The 11,993-nt window shown below is 32.1% G+C and overlaps 1 pseudogene across 2 annotated transcripts; it reads left to right on the forward strand.

The window, feature by feature from the left end:
* The first annotated feature begins 8,369 nt into the window (after nucleotides 1–8,369).
* On the forward strand, nucleotides 8,370–11,097 carry LOC149529440 (putative pentatricopeptide repeat-containing protein At5g52630 pseudogene; annotated as a pseudogene). 2 transcript variants are annotated; one of them, XR_016358955.1, is made up of 2 exons: nucleotides 8,370–8,887; nucleotides 9,006–11,097. The product of XR_016358955.1 is annotated as a putative pentatricopeptide repeat-containing protein At5g52630 pseudogene, transcript variant X2 (transcript). The 2 variants fall into 2 exon arrangements; XR_016358954.1 differs by having other exon boundaries at nucleotides 9,015–11,097.
* The last annotated feature ends 896 nt before the right edge of the window (nucleotides 11,098–11,993 follow it).

The raw sequence follows: 11,993 nt of genomic DNA on the forward strand, positions 1-11,993 counted from the left end.
CCACAATGATAGGCTCAGAACCAACTTTTCGATGATATCTCATTTGCAAAAAATGGAGTTTGTATAGCCAAGATATGAGTAAAAAAGTGAAGATAGGTCCAAATAGAGGCCAAGGAGGTGATAGGAAGTAATGATGCAGTATTGACATGGTGTTGATGTCAGTAAGTGATGAGCCTAAATTTGATGGTCAAATGGCCATCAAGGCAAAAAAGGCCACTAAATGATCCCTATCGAAAAAAATATCCGACTACCGGAAACACTATGCCGGACAAAGGGCCAGTGCCAGAAAAAATCTAAAAACATTGAAAGCTCATATTTGAAAACCAATGTCAGATCTGATGCCAAATCTCTAACAAATGAAACAGGGGTATGAAGATCTGAAGCTCTGATATCATGTTGAAGTTGATGAACGATCAACCCCACAACTCCCAAGAATCACCTGCATGCAAACACCTATTATAGAAGAGAGAAGCAAAAAGCTATGGAGGCTTGAATTGCCATATCCATAGATGAGACATTCCTAATGAGCAAAAAAGAAGATTGCTATAAAAAATAAATTATCTCAAGTTCATGTTTACAATGAGAGATTGTCCTTATAAAGGAGATCAAAACCCAAAAAGGTAATGTAAAACTCTTTAGGGTATTTAATAATTACAAGATAATTATTAAATATAGGAAGAGAATTTAATCTAAGTTGTATCATAATAATTAATAAAAGATATTAATTATTAGATACCTAAAGTTTACCTTAAGTAGACTAGAGTTAATTAGAAAATATCTAATTACTCTAATAGATACCAATATGGTGTAGAGGGTAGAGCGTTTGACCTAAACACACATGCTAGATTTCAACCACTCTATATAATCCCTCTTAGACTCCTATCTCCAGACTTATACACTAGGTCTAATCCAAGAATGTTAGGAATGATCTAACCTTCACAAGGTGAGTCTTGCCTCTCACTCTTCTAGACTTCACAATCTAGGTTTAACCAAAAAATCATCTACTTAGCATTTCAGGATCTCCCAGTTCATAAAAATTCCCACTTCCAATGACTAGTCACATGAGGATGCCTAGCCATCATTCCTTCCAAATACCACATAATATTTTTGTGTTATGTAAATAATCAACAAAAGCATAGAATACATAAGGAAATCCTCTATTTCTCCGAGAATGATGTTTTCCTATGGTGGAATGAGGATTCCCAATTAACACACAAAGCTTCAGTCTAAGAGTCTTAGGAATTACACTTACACAAATTTATGGATCTTCCTTTGTATAATGAAATGAATCTTCAAATCAAAACCATAAAAAAATATTTCTATGTTCTATACACCAGAGTGAAACTTATTACTTTCCCAATTATTACAAGTTCATACTCTATAATGATGAATTTACATAAGAAGCATCAATAATTGCACACAAAATTCCTTTCAATTATTCATTCCCCAATTATTCCTCTTTCATCCTCTCTTTGGAAATTACATTTGAATGCCCATATAGGTGTGCGATATTAGTTCCCACCCAACTCCAACCAACACAATGAAATTCTAAAACAAATGGCCATTTATAGTTCTATAACTTTCAAACTGACAAACCTGCAAAACTATAAATTTCCACATTTTTGCAAGGCACAAACTAGTAGACTTGCAAAACAAAAAAAACTTTCACTATTTTGTAAGTAGCCTATGCCCTCACTTGTGAACTAGTGACAATATAGATGGTCTTATAAGGTAGCACTTAGAGAATTCTTTAAAATGACCAATGGGCTCAAAGGACCTTACAATATGAGAACAAAATTTCCAATAGGACCAAAACAAGGTGCTCCTCTACGACCCTCCTCTCTCTTCCTCAACCTACTCTCCTCTTCTCTTCACCATATATCTCTCCCTCCCTCTTCCTATCAATAAATAATATCAACTCAAGATGTAATAACCTAAAAACAATTGTGTAAATTACAACAAAAAAAAGTAAACTTATTTGAACCAAAAATCCTACCCAAAAAAAATCATATCTAATTTTAGAAATTTATTTATTTTTGTTAATTTTAGATTGTGAACCAAGTTTTAAATTAAAATAGGATGACTATGCTAATTTAAGACTTTCACCACAAAAACTAGCTTACTTAAGAAGACGGGTAAATTATAATTCGGCTCATTCATTTGTTAACAAAATAACTACAAAATACCCATGTGCATAATAAATTGTTAAAAAAATATTTATTTATTTTTAAAAAATTCATTAATAGATAATAGAATTAGGTCATTAGGCTTAGCTCATAACCATTATGTAAATAAATAATAGGTGTTAAGCAATAATATTGTATCAAATTGGAGTTGAGAATAGTGAAAAAAATATTGTCTCTATGTAGCAGCCAAGCAACCCAAAGCTAAGCATTAATCTCTATTATGCTCAAATACTTTTCCCCCCTTTAGGAGTGCTCCAAAAATTTCAAGAGTGAATAAGATCAAACTGGGTAGCTTTACATAAATGAAAAATATGAATCTTTGTGCATATGGAGCCAACAAATCTTAATTCCTTTGTGAGATAACTAATATTTGGACATAAAGGTGTTGATAATTTTGACATTTTCATGTTAGTTTGCTACACTATTAAAATTCTAGAAACAATTATTGATTGACATAATTTCAAATTTTCATTATTTTCACATCCTCTTCAAAGATTCTGAATAAGCATCTAGCGGCATGACTACAGAAAATAAAACATGTTAAAATGATCCATCAATTAGAACATCAACAATAATCTTGTATAGCTTTCTATAAATGTGAATGATAGATATCAGACACCTTTTGACAAAGTAATGAAAGACTTTTCCTTACAACACAACTAAAAACATCTTTTGACATAATGAAAAACTTTTCCTCACAACACAAATAAATACACATTTTGACAAAGTAATGAAAGGCTTTTCCTCACAACACAAATAAAAACATAGGTTTGTGATATATTAGATGGTAGTCAATGCTTCTAGGTAATCATGAACCTTTGATTTTGAATGTTAGATGGTTAATTGCAAACAAGGAAATGAGAAGACCTTTTGACCAAACATAAGTAGTAGGTACTCATTCAATTGCAAAATGGATAGTTCGCAACCATAAAAAATAACCAAAAAGATTTGCATCATCTCTTGTTTGCTTAGTTGTAGGCACTTCCTTACTTTTACTTCTGGAAACGAACTAAACTAGCAGTTGCATATTTTTCACATGCAACGTTGTGCTGATAGAAATTAAAATTTAGAAAATATAAAATGACTAATGTAAAAAAAATAAAAAAATTATAAATGATTATTCTAATATTTATTTTGAATGGGTGGACAAATAAACCAAAAGCATAAATTGTATCCAAATTAATTAAAAATCATAGAACTCTTATCAATACTAAATTTAAGACTAAAAATAGAAAAATAAAAATATGTGAAATATCCAAATTAGCAAACATGGATGAGAATAAGAAAGGACAACCATATGTTTAAACAATATATTATCAATAAAACTATTAAAGTATCACAAGTATCTTTTGTTATATTATGAAACATTAAAAAATTAAAATAGTTTGTATGAATCGAATGGGAAATAAATCATATTAGGATTAAAGTGCACCTCACTTTCAATAACTCTAATTTTATTCAAGACACTATTCTTCCTACATTCAACTTCACTAATCCTCTATGTTAGTTTCATGTATCACTATCATTCTTGAGCATTTTCACATTGTAAGAGACAAATTTTGTACAATAAAAACCAAATCAAACAATCACATTAAATGTTCTCACAAAGCAAGAGTTAATTTATCAAAGAAAAACTCATCAAATATTCTCGGTAAGATTCAACGACACCAATGAAATATTTACCACATCAATGAACAAAAAAAAAAAATGAAACTCAAAGTTGAATCAAATGTATTAAAAAAAGCCAAATTTAATCAAATTAGTAATCCTTCAAAGCATATTAGAGATGAGATTGAATTTAACATAGGTAAACATATATTTTTGAAAAGAAAAGAGAAAAATATTAGTATAGATAAATTTTTTAAAATTATCTAAAGAAATGTCGATAGATATCCATAATATAATGATTAAATTTTATTTTTAAAATTTTTTTAAGACGGGTAAACACTTTGACCTGGAGCTATGAACTAGTGAGGCCACAAACGGGGGACCTCATCCCCATTAGATTTGAACCTTGATGGCAAGGATAACAACTCAACAACTTAACCATCACAACATGCCACTATTGGCATGATTAAAAAATAATTTACTCCATCTAAAATATTTTATTTATTTTGCATTCACTTAAGTTTTTCATTTCAATTTCTTAAAAAAATGATTATTTATATTTTCAAAGTTTATAATTTTAAGAAATTTTTCTTTGTAGCTTTTATTAAATTAGTTTTAAAAATAAACTTTTCTATTATAAATATTATGATTTTTACATGTAAATGATTGTCAAATTTAATCTAAGAAGATAAATCACTCACTCCATCCCACTCCACCCATTCTGCCATTGGACAATGCTTATTGACATTAATTACCCTACAATTTGAGAAATTCATTGGACTGTTGAGCCATTTAAGATCTCATTTGGATAGCGAATTCACATAAAATTAAAGTTAATAGGAATAAGATATTTAAGTCGATATGCTTTTTTATTTTGGCATAGAATGGCCTAAAAATTGTCTTACATCTGAAAACTATCATGTTGGCTGGAAATATAGTCATTTGAAATGCAAATTTACTTGTGATATTATGCTTGTAAAGTTGTTATACTTATAAATATATAATATATCTTCAAAGAAAATTTATATTATATCTTTAAACTGTAAAAATAATGGCAGAGCAAGTTCCTTTCCACACTTCCTTCAACACAAATATGTTTACCAACTACCATCCATGTCCCCCTCCAATGTGAATGTGTAGGGACCAAGTACAATGCATGTAGGTGGTTTCCTTGTTCTCACCTGTATGCAAAAACTAATTCTCCACAACCCTCTAATTTAAGCTTTTGCCTTTGTGGAATTCATTTAGGTATCTATACTCATCATTTGCTTAACAACTTCTTCCTAATGATTTCAATTTAAATTTTGAAATGTTTCCTCCTTCCTTACAATATTTTCCAATGTACAGTGAGGTATTTCAATTTTTCAAATAGTGATTTCATAAATAATTTATCAATTTTTTTTGGAATCACTATTTTCCTTATGTGTGTGAATTTCTAACAGATAGTTTACAATTTTTTGATTAATAATTATTTCCAACATAAATAATCCATCAGAAGAGGAAGTGATAGAGCTGAGCATTGACATTTGTCTAGGTTCTTTCTTACTTTGAGTAACATATTATGTGATAATGGAATTGGTTTTTCTAATTTTATTTTTAAAATAAAATGCTCTAAATACAAAGTCATTCATCCCTTTCTTAATTATGGCACCTATCCATTGTTGTTCACCAATGATTGCTGGCATAGTAGAGATGCCAAACCTAACATGTTGGATTGATGATTTCCTCATTTATTTTAATGTTATTTTGTTAGTATGGAGTCCTTGACCATAGGAGGTTCAAATTATTTCCTTGAATGGGACAATGTTAGTCGTAATGAATTCTTGAACCCCCAAATAATACACATGCTTCTTTACCATCATTTATTTTGGTGCAGAAAGTAATTTAGAGACCTCGAGAGGAATCCATGAGTTTGTTTGTTTAAGAGTCAACACTTAAGAGTCACATAATATGAAAAAACAACTATTTGCATGACTGTAACCACATATTGGGAGACCCAGAAAAGACTTCTATGTCCTCTCAGAGTTCAAATCCCCTTCCCCTTTGTTATATTGTACATAATTGTAACATACATATAGATAAGTAGTTGTTAAGCAAGAAATGAGTATGTTTGAGTATAAACAATGTTTAGAATCTTAAGAATGTAGGCAAACTTCCCTGTTCTTGATGTGCAGATTTTTCCATTGTGATGGAATCTAAAAGAATATGTTCTTAGAAAATGGCTGAATTTGAGAACAATTCGATGTTGGAGAAGAGTTCTATTGCTTGAGAACATTTTGACTGCCATGTTTTTTTTTTTTTTTTTAAACAATCATAGTGCTGATTGTTACCTTCTTACATGGATCAAAATTTGGAATAGATTGACACTAATGTCATTGAGGCATAACTATATGAAATTAATTTATAGTTTTTCCTTTCCCTTCTCAAAAATCATGAATGTTAGTGTTATTGCAATGTTTGGAGTTAAAATTTATCAATTTTATCCTATTATTGATATTGCACTGTAATAATTATGGATATAATAAAGCTATTCTAATAATGATGGAATTTAAGGAGATAGAAAATATTCAATTCTATTAACCCAAAACACCCTCCGAACATATGTTTCACGTAAGGTTTCTAACTACAAAGGCTATGATTTTTAATGACAAAAAATATTTTATCTTTCAATTCATAATTACTTCACCTTATGAAGCAGTTAGAATTAAAGGACCATAAGAATATAGATATCCATAGGTAAGAGGTATGTTTCAACATGATATCAAATTGCTCAAATAAATCTTGAGAGAAAAAATGGTGTACAGAAAAAATATGTTACATTGTTAGATGTAATTGGATAACTTTGCCTATAATAGTCACTCGAGGCTTAGTTTAGTTTGGTTAGGTGTAATATTTATTGAGATTTTTTTGAATAGTTTGTACAATCCAACCTTTCACTCCTCCTTATCCCAAAATAATATCTTCACTTGGGTCATTTTTTATCTTTTAAGACCTTTGGTTTATATAGTTCATCTGACTATTTGCTGATTTGTTAACGAAAAAATGAAAATCAAAAAATAAGTTGCCCCTCAATTGCAAATTAAAATTTATATCTCTTGTACATGATATGATATGATACGATTTTCATAGGAAAAAAATTGAACATAGTGTAATAGATTGATGGTGTGCACTTGTAACAAATTGTTCAAATCAATTGCACATAAAGCAAGGCATCATTTCAACAATTAGCAAAGCAAAGAGTGACAACAAAAATGATTGTCCTTCTATCACATTGAAGAAATTATACAACATATGTTACTATTGGCGTAGACATTACACCTTCTGGTGCAAGTGCTAGTTATTAAAATCTATAGAATTTGGAGAGCAAAACTTATACATCTAATATTTGATGAAATCAAGAATTTACAAAACAAAAGAAACTAAAACAGGTGCCACATAGTGGCATGTACTTGCCTTAAAATAATTGTAATATAAATAATTATTAAATAATTGTGAGCCTCTTATCGAAGAGGTCTTGAGTTCAAATCTACCTGTGCTTAATAAAATAATAATTAATAATAATACGTAATAATTAATCTTGGCTTCGACCTCTTACCGATCAAAAAATAATTATAATAATTAATCATAGATTAAAAAATAGAGGTATAATAATATTATTTTTATTATATATTATATAATATTAGTATTATAAAATGTATTACAAAATATTAAATTTTAAAATAAAATTATATTTAGAATTTAATTAGAATTGAGTTTTGATTTATTTGTAAAATAAAGAAATAATTATAAATGAGTTTAAGAAACATATTATATTAAAATTTCAAAATATAATATAATTTGTGTCATTGAGAAGAATTAAATATCTGAAATTAATATAAAGCACATATTTATTGAAACACTTCATGAAAAAATTATATAAATAGTTTGTAAAATATTAAACAATAATTTAAGTTAAATTTGCTCTTAAGAATATAAATCCTAAAATGTGTATGGTTTCGAAAAGGTTCCATAAGACCAAATTGATTGAGCCAATCATAATTCAAATAAGTCAATATAATATTTCTAATTAATAAATATTGATGGCAACTTTAGAAATAAGTAAATAAGAAACACATGTTTATTATTGTGAGTTGAGTGAATGCAATAGTACATTGCCTAATACAAAGAATTAAAACTTACAATGATCCCAAAATCTTATAGACAATCACTTACATTTGTGTATGCAAATCGAATTTCACTAAATTATCTGTAAGAAAGAAATTTAATTTATAAAAGTTTATAAAAATATGATTTTTTAAGTCAATGCAAAATTAATTAAAAAATAAAAAATAAAATTTTTATAATCAGGAGCATTAAAATTTAAAATCAGGGAGCAAAGCTTGTACAACCCACAAATAGCATATGGGCTAAAATATGGGAAACAAAGCACTAAATGATGAGAAACAACCTTATGTGAGGACGACAATGACATTGTTGGGACAAGAATACCCTACATATATATATATATATATATATATATATAACTCTATTTGCCGGGACAGTGTATATATATATATACACTCTATTTGCCGGGACAGTGATTGAGTGATCATTTGAATGGTCGTCCACCAAAGTAGTGCAGTTTCTATCATTGATTCTCAAAATCAGGCCACTCATCTCAGATATAAAACGCCTTCAGCACAAATATGTAGACAATTAGCTCTCAAATCTTCTTCAAAATTGATTTAAGAATACCCATCTTCAAATAACCCAAAAAGGAGTTAGCATTGCAGTAAATCAGTTTGTGGGGTGGTGTATCCCATCTCCTCTACTTAGCCTACGGTAAAATTATTTATCCAGCTATGGCGGATTGATGTATTCTGAACCAAAATGTCTGTGGCATGTTATTACGAAGTGGTGAAGCACAGTTTTCTCAATTTGGCCACAATGTCATGACGTATTGATGTTGTTCCCCTTCAACCTCTCTGATCAGACTTATCCAGTCGCTGATGGACAGTAATAAGTACGTTGGCTTGCTGAAAAGATGCATTGAAAACAAAGATGTAAAACTAGGGAAGCAAATCCATGCCCACATTATCAAAACTGTATACCAGGTAAACATGTTTCTTTTGAACAACATAATCAATATGTATGCGAAATGCAATAGTTTGGAGGATGCACACCAATTGTTTGAGAAAATGTCTGAACCAGACGTCGTCTCATGGACTTCAGTGATTGCAGGGTGTGCCCAGCATGGACACTGTGAGGAGGCTCTCAGACTCTTTCGCCAAATGCAACAGAGAGGGCCAATGCCAAACCAATTCACCTTCGGAAGCGCACTTAAAGCGTGCTCAGGCGTAGCAGCTGCTGAAGAAGGGGGGAATATTCATGCGTATGTTTTAAAATTGGGATTGGTAGACGAGGTGTTTACCGCAAGTGCACTGGTTGACATGTACGCCAAATGTGGAAATACGAACTATGCACGCATTCTGTTTGACAGAATGCCTGTGAGGGACGAGGTATCATGGAGTGCCATGATCGGTGCGTATGCTCAGAATGGGTGTGCTGAAGAGGCTCTGGGACTTCTTTGTCTGATGAAAAGAGAAGGCATGAGAATGAATCCCTTCGCTTTGTCTAGTGTTCTTCGGGCATGTTCGAATTTGGCAGCTCCAGAACAGGCAAAGCAGGTCCACGTTCATGCGATTTATGCAGGATTAGAATCAAATGTTTTTGTGGGGAGCGCCCTTGTGGATATGTATGCCAAATGTGGCAGCATAGAGGATTCATGCTTGGTTTTTGAGGATTTGCCTGAGCCTAACTTGGTCTCATGGAATTCTGTAATTGTGTCTTGTGCTAACCATGGGTATGTCGTGAAGGCGTTTGAGTTGTTCGATCAAATGCAGAATGCGGGTGTGAAGCCAGATTATGTCACCTTTATTGGCGTTCTCTCTGCTTGTGCACATGTTGGTTTAGTTGATAGAGGCTCTGAATACTTCAATTCCATGAATCGGGATCACGGAATCGTACCAAGAATGGATCATTATACTTGCATGGTTGGTCTTCTCGGCCGGGCAGGGCGGCTGATGGATGCAGAGCTTCTAATCAAGGAAATGCCATTTTCTCCTGATATAGTTGTGTGGCGGGCCTTGCTTGGTGCATGTGCCGTCCATCACAACTCAGAGCTTGGAGCCCGAGCTGCAAAGCATATATTTGAAATTGATCCGGAAGACCATGTATCACACGTGATACTGGCTAATATCTATGCTGCAGTTGGGAAATGGGATGAAGTAGCAAAAGTGAGGAAACTGATGAGAGATAATGGGGTCAGAAAGGAAGCAGGATGCAGCTGGATTGAACTGAAAAAGAAGGTTCATTTCTTCATGGTTGGCGACCCCTCTAACCCACAGATGGAGGAAATATATGCCGAGTTGGCAAAATTGACAGAAGAAATGAAGAAGGCAGGGTACTTCCCTGATACAAACTATGTGCTTCATAAAGTTGAGATGGATGAAAAGGAACAATATCTCGCCTACCACAGTGAAAAGCTAGCAATTGCTTTTGGGCTCATAAACACCCCGGCTGGTACAACCCTTAAAATAATGAAAAACCTTCGCGTCTGCGGTGATTGCCATACTGCCATCAAGTTTATGTGCAAGATTGTTGGGCGAGAAATTGTATTGAGGGACAGTAACCGTTTTCATCACTTCAAGGATGGGATCTGTTCTTGTGGTGATTATTGGTGATGCTAGTGGAGAAGCAACTACAGGCAGGCTCTTCATGTTTTGGTAGGCAGCGAGCTATTTTAGTACGTGTTATGTGATCATACGATGAAGACATTAACTGCGAATATACATACTAGCAGCTAATACTATGAACATTGTCGGAGTTCAAGGGCTGAAATGGGGCTGATAACAAATTTTAATTTGATTGCGAGTGAACTAGTTCACATAGTGGGCATTAATTATCAGCCAGTCTATAGATCAAGTGTTGAGCTGTATTTCTTAAACAAGTTCATTTATTATTGGCTTTCTTTGAATTATAAGACATTTAGTTTTTCGTATGTGTTCATATCCTCGAAATTTAAAATTGGTTTCCTTCTGGAAGAGAAGAACATGTAAAACCACGGTCCCAAATTCAAATGTCAATAGAATCGATGAAACATATCGAGGTCTTATAAACATTGCCCTTGAATAGCTGGCGCCGGCTTTGATGGCCGGGGCTCCTATGATGCCAGTCATTGTATGATTGAACCTGGTTCGATGTAATTTATTAGCTGATAGGCTCTTATGTGTGGGCTTTTTAAGTGCGGAAACTCTTTTTCTAATCGGTAAAGTGTCGGCCTACTCATCTATATGCTGTTGTCGGAAAACAATATTAAACTATAGTTAACATTGTGCTTCATGGATTAAAGTAGATTTGCTTTGTTAGCTTGCATGCATATGACACCTTATAGTATAACGTGGCAATAATATTTTTGAGATCACTACAAGTCTGCCTGAACATTACTTGCTGTCAATAGCTGTGGTCTCGCAGAGATTCATTATCTGTGTATCTGCTTATGAGCTGGAATCACAGCCGAGCATATTGAAAGGGGGTTGCCAGATACTTGGAGTTGGATGTTTCATACCCAGCATTATGCTCAAATTTGCTGATGAAAAGTTGTTATAACAGTTTGAAATGGTTGAAATTGTGACATTGGTATAAAAATTTAATTGTGTAATTTGTTGAGTCAGATTTATTAACTCATGTTTTATGAGTACCATGAGAAATCCTATTTATAAAAGATGGGTTCATTTACAATTATTATTTATAAAACATGAATGAGAAATCCATCCTATTTATAAAAGATGGGTCAATATGAATTCATTCACAATTACTATTTATAAAACATGAATCAATATTTTATGAGTACCATGAGAAATCCATCCTATTTATAAAAGATAAGTTCATTTAGAATTACTATTTATAAAACATGAATCGATAAATTTAACAATATGACAATTTTACTTATCATTAGAAATATCTCTTACTTGTGGTTTTGAAATTGGCATGAAGAAGATACAGGGCTGACTTAGAAAGGCACAAACAGTATAGACGATTTAATAAGATTGATTGTTGTTATTGCCTTAAAACTATTCACCGGTAATTTCTCGGCACAAATTATGAGCGTGGCCTGAGTTTGCTTCGAGCTGTTGTAATAATTAGGGCTGTAAATAGTCA

The sequence above is a fragment of the Cupressus sempervirens genome, chromosome 11 (genome assembly GCF_028749045.1).
Source record: "Cupressus sempervirens isolate cs-2001-9-10 chromosome 11, ASM2874904v1, whole genome shotgun sequence".
NCBI classification, from domain to species: Eukaryota; Viridiplantae; Streptophyta; class Pinopsida; order Cupressales; family Cupressaceae; genus Cupressus; species Cupressus sempervirens.